The following is a 17,657-nucleotide window of genomic DNA, read 5'->3' on the forward strand; positions in this document are numbered from 1 at the left end:
GAGCTTCATCCTGGTTCTACTCCATGTAGTTTTGTACTTCTCTTTAGATTTGGACGCAGCCTGTATTCATCGGTTTTGTTGCTTGCCTTTAATTTTATGACCACAGCTTCTTATCATTAAAGCTCACTTTTTTGATTGGCTACCTGTTGGACTCTGTGTGTCTCACATTTTGAGTCCCTTTTAACCACAACAAATGGGATGGATTGGCGTATCACCTGCGCACAAAATTGGATTTTGGCATATGTGCTGTGCACAATTTGAAGTAATAAAGCTTTCTTATTGGTACGCAGTAACCAGTACACGTAATGAGACCAGGTTGGCATTCCATGGATGTCTCCATCTCTAACACTGCATGAACTGGCAGCCTGTGTAGTATACTGTTACAACAGCTTGATGTCGGTTGCATAATAGTTTATCCAGAAAACAAGTGGATCTGATGCATATAGTAACACTTTGACAATGCTATTCGCTCAAATTAGCCACTGCAGATGGACCACACACCTGCCTCCTTCAGTGACTGTAAAGGGGTTTCATTGGCAGGAAGCTAGAGATTTCATAGATGAGGGCTGTGGCGGATTAGAATCAGAAGTCCTTCCCTCATGGAATGAACTGCCATGATTGGAATTTTACGGCGAGAATGAAAGGGGCTCGTGTGACTTCAGAGAGGTGTGTGTGGATACGCCACTACCAATGAAAAGAAAAGCCACAGGTACAGTGTGTGACGTACAGTGTGAATGGCTGGACAGAAAACACTGATACCAAATTATCAATGGCTAACCCCTCTGCTACGCCTCTAACACTGTGGTGAGCAGTGACTCACTTAGTACTCAAATTCAAATTCAAACTTCACGCTCACACACAACGGTGGAGCCTGCAGCATGTATCAGTAAACGTGAGGACACACATTGAGGCTCTTTGATTTATTGTGTTTTACCGTCATCAAAGTCAGTGCTCACAACGCAGTCTTTTATAACCCCATAACAGACAGATGGCTGGTTACTGTATATATGAAATGTATTTATTCAGTCGTATTTCTAAAGCTTTGTTTGAACAGGTGTTTTCAGGCACAGATACAGACAATGATGCAGACATAAATACGCACACAAGAACACAGACACACAGACACACACTCAGTAGTCAAAGTCTTATCTTATCCCGAAAGAGCAGCTGCAAAGTATGACCCTAGCTTAGCTGTTAATGATTGGTGGTGTGTGTTTGGAAGTGTGTGTGTGTGTGTGTGTGTGTGTGTGTGTGTGTGTGTGTGTGTGTGTGTGTGTGTGTGTATTATTTTACCCCCACAATCTCACCTCTTTCTCAACTGACAAGAGCTCATTATTAGTGGTCCAGCTTTGATTTGTGAAGTTCAGCAGGGTGAATTTGAACATCTGTCGCATTTCAAGGTTGTTTCTGTCGGGGAGAGCAAATACAGGCAGGGGCAAGCTACCAAGTTAGTGATTAATACGCACACACACACGCACGCACGCACGCAATCACACATTCAGCAGCAAAGTGTGTGAAAAACCAATACATTAGATCACTGCATTCACAAATATTTCTTGTATTTGCACAGTGTTATGAGGCTGCACAATATCAGCTGAACTGATTCTTTACTTTGATAGAGTATGTGTTCAGGCACTCAGGAATATTTGATGACTTTATTCTTCCAAGACGGAAAGTTTTAGCACCAATGTGGCTGTACATTACTGAAGTGCTCGGTTAATTAGTTTTCATTTCTTGCAGCATAATTTTATGTACATTTATGTTGCTTAGCAACACTGTTAGCTTTAGAGACAGATGTAACTTTGAACATGTAATCTATATTTCTATCTCTTTAATAAGAGATGGAACCTGGGTGGCATAGCGATGTATTCAACACAGTATGGCGAAACCTACGGCACACCTATTAAAGCTTAAAATACAAAAATAGTCACCATAGATGAAATTGTGCATAGAAATTATACATGTGGTTTATTGCAGGTTTGCCTTATTTTACTGCTTTAGATCAGGGACTGTAACTGAGGAGACTCTTATTTAAGGTTTGATCCTTAAAGAGTGACAGTGGGACATATTAAACAGGCTGTGGCAGGGTGTAAGAGTCTCTACTCTCACTGTCACTCACTGTGTTAACAGCACTACACACTTCATGTGGCACATGCATATTAAAGCACTTATAACATTTGACATCCGACCTTCATGTGGAAAGTGACACAGTGTGAGACACCGTGTCCTCTGTCATTGCAACAGGTGACCGGTCACCTCAGAGACGGCTTCAGTATCCGAGGTGGTGGAGTGGCTCCAATCAGAGATGGATGTGTGAACAGCGGGGTTTGTGTGCCTGGAGGTGTGGGACTCTGTGCATACTGCTGCATTTATGTATTTGCATGCATTTATCTGAGCACATTTGTGTGTTTCTATGTGTGTGGGTGGACAGATGTGTCAAGTCTGCGTGTTTGTGCATGCTCATCTGTGTGTATTAACATATTTATTTATTGATGTGTGTCTGTGTGTTTATATGTGTGTCCAGTCAGAGGTGACCAGTTGTCACCAAGCTCTGACAGAAACCAGGTATAAGAGAGACGTGGTGTCACCTTGTCGCCTCCAACCTTTACTCCTGGGTGCGTGTGTGTGTGTGTGTGTATGTGTGTCATATATCTCTTGAGACACCTTCTAACCCACCCCAGGCAGACTGCGTGGATGACACACATGGAAGGGTCCCAGGAGTGAACCATGGGTGATGAAGCGGCAGCATCTGTGTGTGGTTCACATCTCTTGAGATTCACTACCTCTTGCGCACACACACACACAGATGCTTTTGAAGTAACAAAAGTTGAGCTCCGCTTATTCAGGCGCTTGATGGTGCAGTCAGTCAATATCAGGGTCAGGGTCAAAGGAGGAGTTGTAGCTGGAAGAGGAGGAAAGGGTTGGGGTTTGGGAAGGAAGGAAGGAAGGAAGGAAGAAAGACAGAAAGAAAGAAGGAAGATCATCGAGACAGGTAGAACAGCAGAACCATATATTTTGGTGAGGCAGGTAAGCTCTGAATAGCATTGCTGTAAATGAGTGTGTTCAAGTTCTACCATCAATGTAGTGTAGTTGACATTCTGGTAACATGGTGAGGGTCCATATTCACAAAACTCAGTAGCCCCTGTAGGCTGAGTTAGGAGACGCTTCTAAAAATGAGGGTATTGTCAACTCCTAAGTTTGTGGTTCAAGAGAATTTCAAGAAGCATTTTAAAAAACTGAAAACGTTGGAGGCAGTCCAGAGGATCCTTATCACTAAGGCCTGTTTACAGTTAATGAAATGTTGCAGATATTGTGCCTCATTGTGTCAGTGTTAAACACAACAGTGCTGAACTTTGAAATCATATTTTGATGACAGGAGAATTGATTAGAATGAAATCATCTCACCAGCCACCCAAAATCGAATCTCCATGTCAGACTGTTCAACACTCACATAAACACATAAAATACATTAATGTATGTTTTATCTATTTTGATTTTAACTAATCATAAACCATAAACTAAAATGTTATGGGTTTTTTTATATTTCTTTGCAGTTCAGAGTTAATTGAACTGTTAATTGAGTTAAACTCTTCAATTAAATTTGTATTTACTTTTGTAATTAATTTAAATCAGTTTAATATTTAATTCAATTTAAATTATTTAGCACGTAATAAACTATATATATATTTAGTTTTTCCTCCATCGATGGTAATATGTTGTGGTTTTTTGTGACAAACGTACTTATTGTAAGTCGCTTTGGACAAAAGCTAAATACCTGAAATGTAAATGTACATTTCATTTAGTTAAAACCAAATTAAAAATGTATACTTTAACATTGAACAAAATTGAGTACATTTTATCACAGAAAAACAAACAGAAAACAAAAAGAAACATGAAAATGTTCTAGGAATAATCAAATCTAATTCAATCAAATCCATTCTAGTTCCTTTTCACGCTTGTATGTATTGGTGAAAATATTATTGCGCATTCACTGACAAACTGGTCCCCGACACTTACTATAGACAAAGTGAGTAAATGAATTCAGAGGTATCAACCCTGTTCTTTCTCTTAGCGTAGCATGAGTTATCTCAATCCCTCAGAAAAATGTAGCATCTTAATGGATAGCTGCTAAGAGGAAACTCTTGCTTGGAACTTTAAACACCGTCTACGAGACTCCTGATGGTGAGTTGATGGTCCGATGTCTAAGAAAGTAGATTTTCGAGTCCCCATTCCCAACTCGTCAAATACTGATGCTTTGGTGCTGTAGGTCGGGTTCGGCCCAACTGTTGCAAACTAGACCTTCAAGGCACTTTATGAATATGCTCTAGTGGCTGGATGTATGCAAGCTGTGAAAGTGTTTCCTGCAGCTGTGTTTCTACTAATAAACTCTCCACCTGGACCTATGTATCTCTAAAGATTACATAATATATGAAACAGATGTCTGTATCGGAAAGGATACTGCATTTTGTATTTCACTGTGGAGTTCGCCTTTGGGTTTCTGTAACAAGGATGGATACGATTTCTATTTCTCTGTCCTCCGACATATTCGAAACATATTGGATGTCATCTATCCTCCATCCAGCAAAGTGACAAAGTGCTTTCTCACCAATTACTATCTGCCATCTCCCTCTTCACACCTGGCAGGCAGAGGATGTAGCTGACAATGTGTGTGTGTGTGTGTGTGTGTGTGTGTGTGTGTGTGTGTGTGTGTGTGTGTGTGTGTGTGACGGAGAGAGAGAGAGGGAGAGGACGAGAGCGAGTCGCACAGACAGATTAAGTCACAGAGAGAGGTTTTAAAGAGGTTGTCACATGTGTTTACGTTTCCTCAGTCTTCATTAGGTGAATGACATATCGGCGTCTCTGTGATATCACACCGCTGTAGTTAACGCTCGGTTGTCTTTCCATGCTGCTCGCCTGTTCGAACCATTTACAGGGACCGACGTACTATATGATAGAATCAGCAGGGCTTGACTCTGCTCCTCAGTGCAAGGCTGTTAAACAAATTAAACACAGGTGGAGCAAGGATGTCAACTAGAGCGGGGATGGATCAGTAATCAATAAATCAAACGGGAGTGTTTCAGATTCCTGAGGGGCCAATGTCGTGGTACCTGGCAACCCAGCGGCAGAAATGAGCACGCGCAATCCTGTCCTGTCCGACATGCATCACTTTTGTCTTTGCCCTCGCCGTAGCCCTTCGGCTTTGCTCCATTTGCTGCTGAACATGGATGGAACAGATGCTAAAGCAGAAGAAATATGCTTCCAAATTTCACTCAACTCTTTGCCATGAGACTTTATCCTTTATTGGCATTTGCAAGCAGCCTCACTTGCCCGTCCTTCTGCCTCCACTCTGCACACTTTATTCCTACATCGCTCTATTTATTTCCATCCTCTTCTCCTTTTTGAACATCTTCCATCTAAATCCTTTACAGTATTTTTATTTTATTTATTTTCCTGGAGTTCAAATTTTAAGGCTAACTCACTCTTACTAACCTGCACTGCAGTGTTATAATCTCTCTCTTTTTCCTGGCCTGATGTTGGCAGGTATGCCGCAGGAGCAGCACGTCTAAAAGCCTGAAGTGCTTGGAAGCTAAAATCCTTGAGAATCACGTCCACTGTGTGTTTTCGCTGAATGAGTCTGAAAGCTGAAGGCTGTGTGTTATCAGAAGTCTGTCGGCTGCACAAGCTCAATAACCACCAGCTGTTTAGACCGGTGAAGCACCATCCATCTGTCTGCTTACCTTTTACCCTGAGAAAGCACTTTATCACACATGTCCTACATACTTTTTTCTCCCATATTACCTGTATGCTTCTCTGTTCTCTGTTCAGTTAGGATTGTATTTTCGAGGCTAAACACTACACACTTCATATGTGCATATAGTTCAGTAGGGTTGAAGTTATCCTACAAACAAACCTAAACGTCTGAACAGTTGCAGAGGTTCTTCCTTACTCAGGTGTGCACACACTCAGACAAGGCTTCCCTTTCACTGAAGACGCAGCCTAAAGGCACATAACATCCCTCACCAGAAAAGATCTCAGCAAAACGGTTGATGAAAACAGGTTTACAGGGGAAACAAGGATGTGAACACGTTGGACAAGGACTTTGCTACATGACTTCCTGAGTACAACAGGGATGCAAATCCCCAACCAGTAGCTCCCAGTCTTTTAGCCATAGGACTTTAATCTCATAGATCGAGTTCATCATCTGCTGATGTTTCAGTGCGATGTTGTTCTTGATAACAGAATATTAAATGTTGTGCAGTTGAACTTTTGTCATTTGGAGTAAATGTATCCTGCATACCCCATACTGCATAGAGCTATATACACCTAATTATAAGTACGAATGGTACACCTGTACAGCCAAAATAACTGTGACGAATTATAAGTATTGTTATAGAATAAGTTAAAATGGGTGAGGTTGTCGTGCGGATGAACCCATGTTGCTGCCAGTGACTGGGCATCCGTCAATTTAGCAAAGCCCTTTTTTCTGTTTCTTCACGTATAATTCAGATTGTGCACATTAGATCGGGAACAGTCCGGCGTTAAACTCAACCCTTTGTGTGCATAAACTCGAAAAGTATTTGAAAAGTGATGACTGGGGCTGTGATCAAGTTTTGTTCTGTTACAGCCCAGATTAGTTCTTATTAAGACGTGCTTTATTAGCATCAGTGTTATTTAAAATAGCAGGCCTCGACAACATAGAAATAAAAAATAAAAAAAACCTGCTGTTGTTCCAAACACAGACAGGTAGGCAGACTGGGCACTGTTTCTCTGAGAGGAACACGGTGGCGCAGTATTAAATGCAGTTGCCTCACAGTAAGAAGGTCCTGGGTCATGATAGGGCCCCTCTGTGTTTGTATGTTCCCCCTGTGCTTGTGAGGATTTCCTTCATGGCACTATGGTCCTGGAAGGATCTTCCATCTTATCTCTTTTTTTGTAACCGAGTCCTTGTGTCTATGTCTGTGTGTGATGTATGCATTCATTATTCATCATCACTACTTTTAAATAACCAATGAAAGCCAGCAAGATCAAGCTCTACAAAAATGCCATACCTGTAAAGCAAAAGAGAAAACGCAAATGTTGCCTTTATCGCCTTTATAAAAAAAAAAAAAGAAAAAAAGAACATGCTCTCTGCCGCGTGGAGTTACATGTGTGTACGTTTGCTCCGAGTTGGTCAGGTCCAAACACTTCCATCTCTCGAGCTGCGTGTCTATGTGTTCACCTATAGAATAATTAAGTGCTTATGAGTGAACAGGAACAAAGAAGCATCTGCTGGAATAAAGCAACATCTGCCTCAGAGACACTAATAAAGCAGGTAAACATGGGTCTATAGAATAGGGAGCACTATGAACACCTGGTGTCATCTTGAGAATTAACACTTCAGGTTGCTCCACTGTAACCTCCTCATTCATGGCTTTGAACAATTAAGACACACTGAGGTAACATTGACTTATACACTTGTACAATTCAGAGATTTAAAATTTTGAGGGGAAACTTAGGTAGAAAGACTCATTTCTGTATGGCCGCGCACATGCGCGTGTGTGTGTGTGTGTGTGTGTGTGTGTGTGTGTGTGTGTGTGTGTGTGTGTGTGTGTGTGTGCGTGCGTGTGTGTGTGTGTGTGTGTGGTCTTGTGTTGATGGCTGTCGTGTCCACACCCACACACCCTCCCACAAATACGCACATCTATTTCTTATGACAAAAGACTGCGGGTGACATTGAGTGATAGTTGATTGATGGCCTCAGCCGATTGCTGTTCATACCACTGCAGCCAGTCAGCTACACACACATACACACACAAACACTTTCTGCCAGTCTGCCACCACAGAGTTAGCAACAGTCTGCGTTTTGCCTCCCTCACTTCTCCAAGCCAGTCGCTCTGCACTGCGGCAGGCAGGGGAAGCAGACACACTCTCACACACACACACACTCTTCTCTGCTCCACTCCCATATTTTTTGGAAGGGAAGAGACGAGGAGCGAGCAAATGCAAGACAGCACGTCGTTGTATTCGTGTTTTTTAGCGGAGAGCTGCTGCAAAATCCGGCTGACACTTCAAGGATTTCTTGCCTTGTTCTCAAAGTTGCTTCAAAGCGATTCGGAGTATCGTCATTACAGAAGGAATATGCACAGCTCAGCCTGCCAGCCAATAAAGAGACAGACAAAAAGTGGGAAGACAGAGAAGAGAATTTGGACCTATGTGGTGGATTTTGGAAGCGGGGCGAACATGCAATGTTCCAGTGGTCTTTTTTTGGATGGGAGTGAGGAGGCAGGAGCGATGCCAGAGGTTTTGAGCCTGCTCTTCTTTAAAAAAGAAAAAAAAAACACTCTTGCAGCAGCTGACCCCTTGGGCTCTGGCTATGCTTAGCCTCCACCTGCGTGCTACCGCTGATGAAGCGATTGAGAGCTCCCGCTCTTGATCCAGGATATAGATGCAGCCGGGCCTTGTGATTGTGTCCGTTCTGTGCTCTCCATGTGCAATATAAATCATATCCAGTACAGCGGTATCCAGCCAGGCGAGCTGTCCAGCAAACCGGCACCCAGCCCAGAGAAATCGCAGCCCCAGTGGAGGAGAAGGAGAGGCAGAAAAATGGTGGATTGAATAAATGCTGAGGGAGAGGGGGAGAGACAGAGAGAGGGGAGCTTCCAGACAGGGTGACCTACATTCAACACTGTCTGGAGTCAGTGTGAGAGGGAGGGAGGGAGGGATGGAGAGAAAGAGAGAAGGGGATGCAGAGAGCCAGCAGGAACAGAAAAACCAGAGGATGAGGTGGCAAGAAAGAAGAGGCGCAGAAACAAAGAGAAGAGGCGTAAAGATGGAGCTGATCCTCGGCCGAGATCTATTTCCGACTCCATCCATCCGGCCATTCCCCTCTTGCACATTCACTCACACCCCTTCCTCTTCCCAGATCCCCTTTCTCCTTCTCCCTGCTGTTCTGCTGCTTTTCCCTCCATCTCCCATCATTAATCACCCATTGTCTGGGGTGTCTGGGGGAATGCAGCAGCCCGTAGTGCAACCTCAGTCTGTGGCACACAAACAGGCAAGGCGGAGAAACAATCATTGAGTCTGGTCACTTTTCACACTTTTGTTGTTTTTTGCTCATGCTGCTCATCCTCTTCTACAAGCACTTTTCCCTTTGTCTCTTCATCTCCTATTGCCCCCCCCCCCACCCCTTCTCTCCCTGCATCCCCTTTTTGTAACCCGCTTTCCTCCATGTCCGACGACCCCATCCACACTTATCTCTCTCCTCCTTCTCCTCCCCCTCCTCCTCCTCCTCTGTCAGCGTTTATCTGTCTCTGGCGAGCTCTAACAGTATTTTTATGGTGGATTACTTTGTCTAGCTGCGTGCTGTTATCTAGCGTCACTGGAGGGGAAGAACAGCACCGAAGCAGCAGCAGCAGCAGCAGCAGCAGCATCAGCAACTCTATCTGTCTATCTGTCTGTGAGCCTGACTCATGAGCTAGCTTCATATCTATATGATTGCTGTCTGGATGGAGAGCTGTCTGTAGAAAACCCGATGGCTTACAAGCTGGTTCTTGCAGCTGCTTGTAGCCGAATGTACCGTCACTTGCATGGCCGGCTGCTGACCGCTGCGAGGTTACAGACTGGCTTTTTTGGACTACTGGCTGCCTTGTGCATGTACCTTTGTGTACAAGTCCAAATATATAACTGCTCTTTCTCCAACAGCTCGTTTTTGTTTTTTGTTTTTTTTCCTTTTCACCACTCTTTCTCACAATTCCCTCCTCCCTCCCTCTCTCCCTCCCTCTCTCCCTCCCTCTCATCCCATCCATTCCCTCCGCTTGCACGTCAGTCCTCAGGGATCAGCGTTAAGGACATGAGAGGGGATTGCAGTTGAAGGAGAGGAAATGACATGGGTAATGGAAGAGGACACACAGGCACCTGTCAGGGAAAATCAAGGGTGCAGAGGGGGAGGAAATTAATTATTCATGAGGCAGAATTACAGTGCTTTTCACCTTCTGGAAGCTTGATCAGAATCACAGTTTTTCCCTTTGAAAGTGAATCTTCTGTCTTTGCAGCATCCCTTATTTCTGACTTTTAACATAGGAAGATGTGTTACAGGACAAATGAGATATTATTACAGTTATTGGTTTAATTTTCAAATTGTTTACATCTCTGGCTTTCCCAAAGATATCTTTTTTTCTACAGAGGGTCACATAAAGCTGTTAATGATTAGAATCGCCCAATCGCCAGAATGGATTTACGTTTCTGCAAACTGTAGACATGTTTATGTTGCCACAGTTGGCTGAACTTTACATTTTATTCAATAATTCTATTAATATACCGTACCTATGTACTGGTTATGTTAAGGCATGAAAAACACTAGTAAAGTTAAGTAAAAGATCCTGTTTTGGCTTACTTGGTTTCTCTACGTGTCAACTTAATGTTTGTTTAGAATTCCATTCCTCTCTCGTCTCAATGCTGCGCTTTTGCTGTGGTTTGGTTAAGGCATAAAATCTACTTGGTTATTTGTTAGGAAAACATCACAGTTTGGCTTAAAATATTTCTCATGCTCGCAAAAAAAAAAAAAGCTTGAGATGGCCCGACTTCCTGTGAAAAATATTCCTTTTTAGTCGCCACAAACACTGTCGGAAATGTCCCGGGGTCTCGTTAAAAAATACCAGATGCTGGTCATTATAAACAACGCTAGAAAACGTCCCAAAGTCTCCCTAAAGACACCCGGTTCTGTCGCAATAAACTTGTCTGGAAATGTCCTCAGCATTAAAAAAGCGTTAAAGTGTTGTCAGGCTTGCAAATGTGCAATACAAACTCGAAATGCGGTCCCCCATTTGGCAAGCCTCGCCATCTGTAACCCCACCTCCCTCTGTTTCGACCTCCTGATGTGGGAGTCAGTTCATTCATGTAATGTCAACGTGATATAGCAGGCTTTTGTACAGATGTCAGTATGGTAGACACAAAACTCGGATGCATCTGTGGTTTACTGAAAAGTTGATAGACGACATTTACATCCCAGCGACTAGGCTGTGCTTCACATACGGCTGAAAAAAGTCTGAATGCATCGAAATATCTGATTTAGCTGCCACTCACCTGGCTGTAGAAATGTTATCTCGGTATCTCATTAAAAATATCATGTCACCTATCATGCCAGTGTCATCCACTTCCCGACATGATAGTGTTATGTGAACTTGATATGACAAAATAAAAATTACACGTGGTTTGCAGACATTTATTCTGGCAACTAGGATGCAAAAGAAGTGGTTTATTAGAAAAGAAAAACTATTAAATGTCTATCTGTGATAGATATATATTTGTCAGTACAGCAAATTATTCCCTACTGCTCTCTGTGGTCAGCACAGTGCACACTTCACCCGTATCTCTGTAAGAGAAATGATGTGCCGTTTTTTAATGGAGTGCTCTTTGTAGCACTGCGGCCGCCTAAATCATCGCTAACTCTGCCTCCGCTCACTGTAACCCTGACAGATACTTGCTTTACCTCGGTTGACAAGCTTGTTTAGGCCACTGTGCTCTTTCTATATCAACATAATAAGGTTGACCTTTACATAAACATGCATCCAATGAACAAGTAGCATCCCCCCACTTTCCGTACTACTGTCTTCCCACATCATATGACAGGTCCATTATTTGTAAATGGCAACTACACAGCACATCCCTTTCCACTTACTGTGAATCTCATCTATTTGTGTATGGTGTTGGCTGTCTTTCTGTCTGTCAAAATTCCCCGCTATTGTATTTACTTACATTTCCTCAGCAGTTTTTCTCACTTTTATCTTATGTCCTGTTGAGGCCTGGTTTGTAAATGTCTCTAAAATCATGAGGAAATTGAAGAAAACCTTCAGGACTGGCGTTACTGCTACATTATATAGTGCATTATCTGTGGTTGGGCTTGTTCACATTGTAAAGAGTGCATGGTTGGACAATGCCAGCTGTCAATTACAGTCTCAAACTGCCAAATTGGAGATTCTCTGCAGGACTCTGTAGAAGATGGAGAATGCACTCTGCTTTGTGCCTCTTAAAGGAAATGGCATCTCTTTGTGGAATGGAGTGAGTGAGGTGCTCTAGAGCTGTTTTTTTTTTTTTTTATTATCCTCACCTTAAAGTGCTGCGCCGTTCTTTGCCAAGTCACTTTCCATGTGGCATTTTCTCAGTGGATGCAGGTTTTGCCTACCCTTTGGAGCCCTTTCAAAATGTACCTCATAATTTCACAAAACACATGATTGCTGATCTTAAGGCTTCAATTCTTAAGGCTCTATTCTATCCACCCCCCTGAAAAGGCTGTTATGCGGAAGCAGTGCTTTGCTTTAAACATGCTCCGTGCAGGATGTCACTGGTATATGTCAAGCCCAAGAAGAGAGAAAACCATCTTCCATTACAAATAAAAAGTGATGGTTGAGGCATTTCAAGTGGAATCTCTTGTAGCTGTTGTGTAGTATCTTAGTAATCAAACTGTCTGCTGCCTGCCTGTGTTTGAGTGTGTGTGTGTGTGTGTGTGTGTGTGTGTGTGTGTGTGTGTGTGTGTGTGTGTGTGTGTGTGTGTGTGTGTGTGTGTGTGTGTGTGTGTGGCTAATTCGTGGATCCAACAATCACATTCGAAGGTAAACACATGGGAAGACATAGCCACGCTCCCAAGATTTTAAGGTCCCATATGGTAGAAAGTGAGATAAACATGTGTTCTTTGAATGTAGAGAGGAGGGGTGGGCAATACTGCAAATTTTGGTATCAATCTGATACCAAGTAATTAGAGGCCCTTGGTGTCAGTACTATCAATATTTGGATCGATCCGCCCAACCCTAGTAGAGAGACAGAGGGAGATGCCTGCAGGTCTGTGAGCGCTGACCAATTACAGCAGGCTGGGCTTTTCTGGAGGCAGCCTTGAAGAGACAGGCAATAAAACAGAGCATTCAGGGCGAGTGCGAATAGAGGTGCTGCAGCAGCGGACAGTATGAGAATCATAATGTTTTTTGAACCTTTTCAAGTGGAAACCTGAAAAAAAAGTATGCATCTGATAATTAGCATAATATGGGACATTTAAGGTGACTTGACACTTGCCATGTACCAGTTTTAAACAATGTCGAAGGTATGCTGTCCATGTGGTGTGAAGGGAACCCTGTCATCACTGCAGTCAGACAAGTTTACATTTCATGAAACAGTTTTTCATTCTTGTTGAGCAAGCATCCTAAGTACAGACAGTCGTTAATTAGTCTCAGCTCTGTCATCTGCGACATAAGTGACTCTTATAAGCAGTCTTGTCTTCTTCTTTTGTTAGTCATAAGGTCACATTTTGTCTGAGTTTAAAGTAATAATTGGCAACCCTGGGGAGTTAACTTTGGCACGGCAATGTTTATGTATCAAATCTGGTGAATTGGCTGTGGAACATTACACCAATGAGGCAACAATTTGCTTTTCTCTCGTAAGTCACGTCCCTCACATTAGTCTGTGTTTCCTCGCTGTGTCTAATAGGGCTCTGTTCTCAGTAGGTGGTCAAGTGCTGTATTAAATCCTAATATTCTTTCCCGTCTCACTCATCTGCTTGTAATACAGCAAATTTCCCTCTTAATTCATTCTTCCTACTCAGATGTGCGAGAGGAGATTGTTTTATTATGTGGGACAGTGATGAGGCTCCTCACACTAAATAAGAGAAGTTATTCTTAAACAATTTGCAGTGAAAAGGAAGTGTTTTTCATTATTCACAGATCTCCTTCTGCTGTCTTCTGATTCTTCCCAATTATATTTGTGAAAGACATGCATCTGTTGTGTGAGAGGGAGGGGGATGATGTGATAGATTATTTCTCCACTGTAGTCACTTTGGTCCTCAGCTATGAAGTGACATCTGATCTGGAACGGAAATAATAATCATTTCAAAAGGTCCCGTCATTTCCTTCTTTGCTCAGTGACAAGAGCACAAGGAGGAACTCTCTCAGGTTGTCACATTCAGCAATTTAGATTTTTAATCCAATCTGTCTTCAATTAACAACCAATGCCTCCAATGAGACACGCGCACAGTGCAACCAGGTAAGTGGTTGTTTGCTCTATTTTGCAGACAACCAAGCGTAGCCAGATGTAATCTTCTCTTTGTCATTTAATTCTAATCAATTTGTAACATGTTTTGATGGATGAATGAGAGGAACTGTACCAAGTATCTGCTTCCAGATCTGTGAAAAATGTTATCAATTAAACATGATTTGACAACATGCTGATACTTGTCAGTGATGTTTGTGTACCTCCTCTGCCTCACTCCAAGACGAGAATAAAAGCAGTACGATATTTAAAGCATTTAACGGCATCTGACAAGATTAAACATCTCTTTACCATCATGTATCATGAACCAACTGTAATCAAGATTTGGCAGAAAGCGTCACACGTTTTTCACCTCTCTTGTCTGTCAATGTTGCTATTTCTAATGGAACATCTGACACACTTAATGCAGAAGTGTAATGCGTGAGACTGTTTTGACACTACACAAACACATCAAAACCTTTAGTGGAGCTCCTCTCCACCTTATGTAAATAAAGAAATATCACTTGAAAGATTTCATATTCTACAGACATAATAAAGTCGTCTTTGTTGTTGCTCCTGCGGCCGTCTATCTATTCCAGAAGGTGAGACGCCGGTTTCATGCAACAGACAGGCCAAACCTGCTTCAAACCACTGACTCAACACACTGACTCACGCAGGCTATGTTGTGTCAACAGATGAAGAGATAGCGCATTTGAATTCGAATGGAAAAGAAGGCATGCATACACACACACACACACACATCATGTTTTTGTGTGAGCGACGTTACAGATCTGTTTGCTTGCTGAACTTCAGTTTAACTGATCCAACAGCTGGGTTCATGTGTGCAGGAACATTTAGATCACAATCTGCTTTGAAAGGTATGGAAACTCAGGCAAGAATGTAAATATTCAAACAACACTTGTGGGACAATGACTAAATAATGTAACCATTCATTGTCTTATTTAAGCATTTTGGCCAAATACAGACAATTCCAGATTAAAAATTCATATTTGCGGACATCTAATCTATTAAATTATGTGTACCTCTGTAATTCTGGCGACACAGACAATTTAAAGTTTATGCCCACCACGATGATGTTGTTTTTGGATAGGCCTGGTTACACAATCAGTGTTTTGATCCTAAGGCAATTGCAAGTGATTTTGTGTGTGTGTGTGTGTGTGTGTGTGTGTGTGTGTGTGTGTGTGTGTGTGTGTGTGTGTGTGTGTGCGTGTGTGTGTGCGTGTGTGTGTGTGTGCTGGTAGCTAAAAGGTTGATGAATCCTTTTCCTTTTCCTCTTGAGGGGATGTGTGAGTGTGTTTGCCTGTAAACATGCCAACTCTGACTCTGTGTTCTTTTAACGCGTCTTATTAGCAGAATATAGGGTGTGAATATGGCTGCACGCTGACAAGTTGTGTTCAGGGGCCACTGGCAGTGAATCAGCGAGCAAACAGCGTGCACAAATTCAGTATAACATGCCTTAATGATATGGAATCTGACTTGAAGACGGATGTGAACGCAGCGAGGGCGCACGGTTAGGAAGAGCATGCCAATGGCGTATTCCTACGAGGAGGCTGTGTAGTATGTGTGTTGACAGGTGAGACGGGATACAAATCTGTATGCTTAAGAGTACACTGCAGCAGAGTACAAACACAGATTAAAAAACAACACAAACAGCCTTGAAAACAACATGATCAAGCACACGAGCGGGGGGGGGCGCAGGTTCACCGGGTTCACCCTCTGCAGCAAATTTCGTCTTTACTGCACTCGCAAGGTGGGTTGTTCTTTCTCACATACAGCGGGGTTTTGCCTCTTAAACGCGCACACGCACAACGAGAACATCAATATATACAGCACACACTGACTTTCATGGGAAAACAGACACTCAAACACACGCAGACAGACGCGCACAAGCACACACCTCTCCCAGACAGTCCCATATGGACTCATTAGGGGCCAGTCTATCGCCACCTGTGCACTGAAAGGCTCAACGGACTGGCTTTGACACTGACAACGGACAGGAGCTGTGCAGGGAATACACGTACACACACACACACACTCACACACGCAGGTGTAGGCTATCAGGGACACTTAAGCATATGTGCACACACAAGACAGATACACAACTATTCTTGGAGGCAGGCGGGGACAGCTAAGGGACACTGTGTGCTGTAGCTTGAGACTAACAATAGCGAGAGTAGCTAGACCATGCTGACTTTGTACTTTGATTTTTATGCAGACACGCCCTCTTATAGACACAGAGGTTTGTGCATATAGTAACCTATTACCACAATTAATTAAAAGAAGAAAATAGAGTGAAGAAGCTGATTAATATTTTAGCTATTCCTAATATCATGACAAGAAAAATAACTTTTGTTGTGCCATTCATTTACATTTAGATGAAGGGACCTTCAAATTGTTCCGCAACCAGCAGACAGAGATGAAGGTACTTTCATTTCCAGGACTTCTAAAGTCAAACACTCACACACACACACACACACACACACACACACACACACACACACACACACACACACACACATTTATATGCACATAGATGACTTTGACATCGGAAGTACAGGGGAAGGTGGTGGTGTCACTACAGGCCATACAACTGACGGCAGTTCAACATTTCTTTTTTTAGAGACCTAGGGATATTTCCATCTGCCTTTGCGGTGGCCAAAATAAGCTATTTTAAGCCTAACCATGACGTTATGCAAAACCTAAACAAAGGCTTGTTGTGCCTAAACATGAGCAAACCATAAGCGAAAGTTGTGATGAGATAGAAAATTGAAAAATGAACTGAAAGAAATGTTAAGAAGTAACATAAAGAAATGTTAAGTTTGAAGTTATCTTTGCTAACATTTGGTGATTGGGTTGCAATATCAGTGATGTCTAATTAATTTTCCCTAAGCAAAGTTTTACCCAGTGGTGATCATGCCTTTAGTTAGTGGCTGAACTTTTTAGCTCTTTCATTCGACATCTATTCTTAAAGTGGTTACATGTGATAGGTGTATAAAAACTTAATAAACAGAAGAAAGCCTTAAAATCCTGCTCATGTCTGTATAGGACTGTATCAAAACACGTAACTAAAGACATTAGAGGACGAAAGTTTGGGCAAGACATTAATAAGAGGGTAGAGGACAGGAAGGAAAGTGAATAGAACAAAAGCAACGTAAGATGATAAAAGAATAAAGAACAGTATGGCGGACACAAACAGAATTTAACAAAGGAACAGGGAGCAAATGTAAAGGAGAACATTCGGTTTCAGTCCTTCATCTTTGGTTCACTGCTGTTCCTGTCATTACAGGAGGGGTACCAGGCAATCAGTTGTGTCAGTGATCCCCCAGGATTCCTAGCTCTGGGAAAACCGTAATCCTGATGATCATACATGTGAAACAAGTGGCTGACTGCGTCCACACGTGTGTGTGTGTGTGTGTGTGTGTGTGTGTGTGTGTGTGTGTAAGCCTTGACAGTCACAGCCTTAGACTTTCTTCAAGGGGATGTGATTGACCTGCACAGAGGGTAGCTGTGTGTGCGTGTGTGTGTGTGTGTGTGTGTGTGTGTGTGTGCAAGTGCTCACCCACTCCACAAGTGCTACACAATCACACCTCTTGAAGAATTGGTAGAAGGCTGGTGTGTGTCTATAGTCCCATCGGCACGCTATCTAA

Source organism: Acanthopagrus latus, chromosome 17 (genome assembly GCF_904848185.1).
Source record: "Acanthopagrus latus isolate v.2019 chromosome 17, fAcaLat1.1, whole genome shotgun sequence".
NCBI lineage: Eukaryota > Metazoa > Chordata > Actinopteri > Spariformes > Sparidae > Acanthopagrus > Acanthopagrus latus.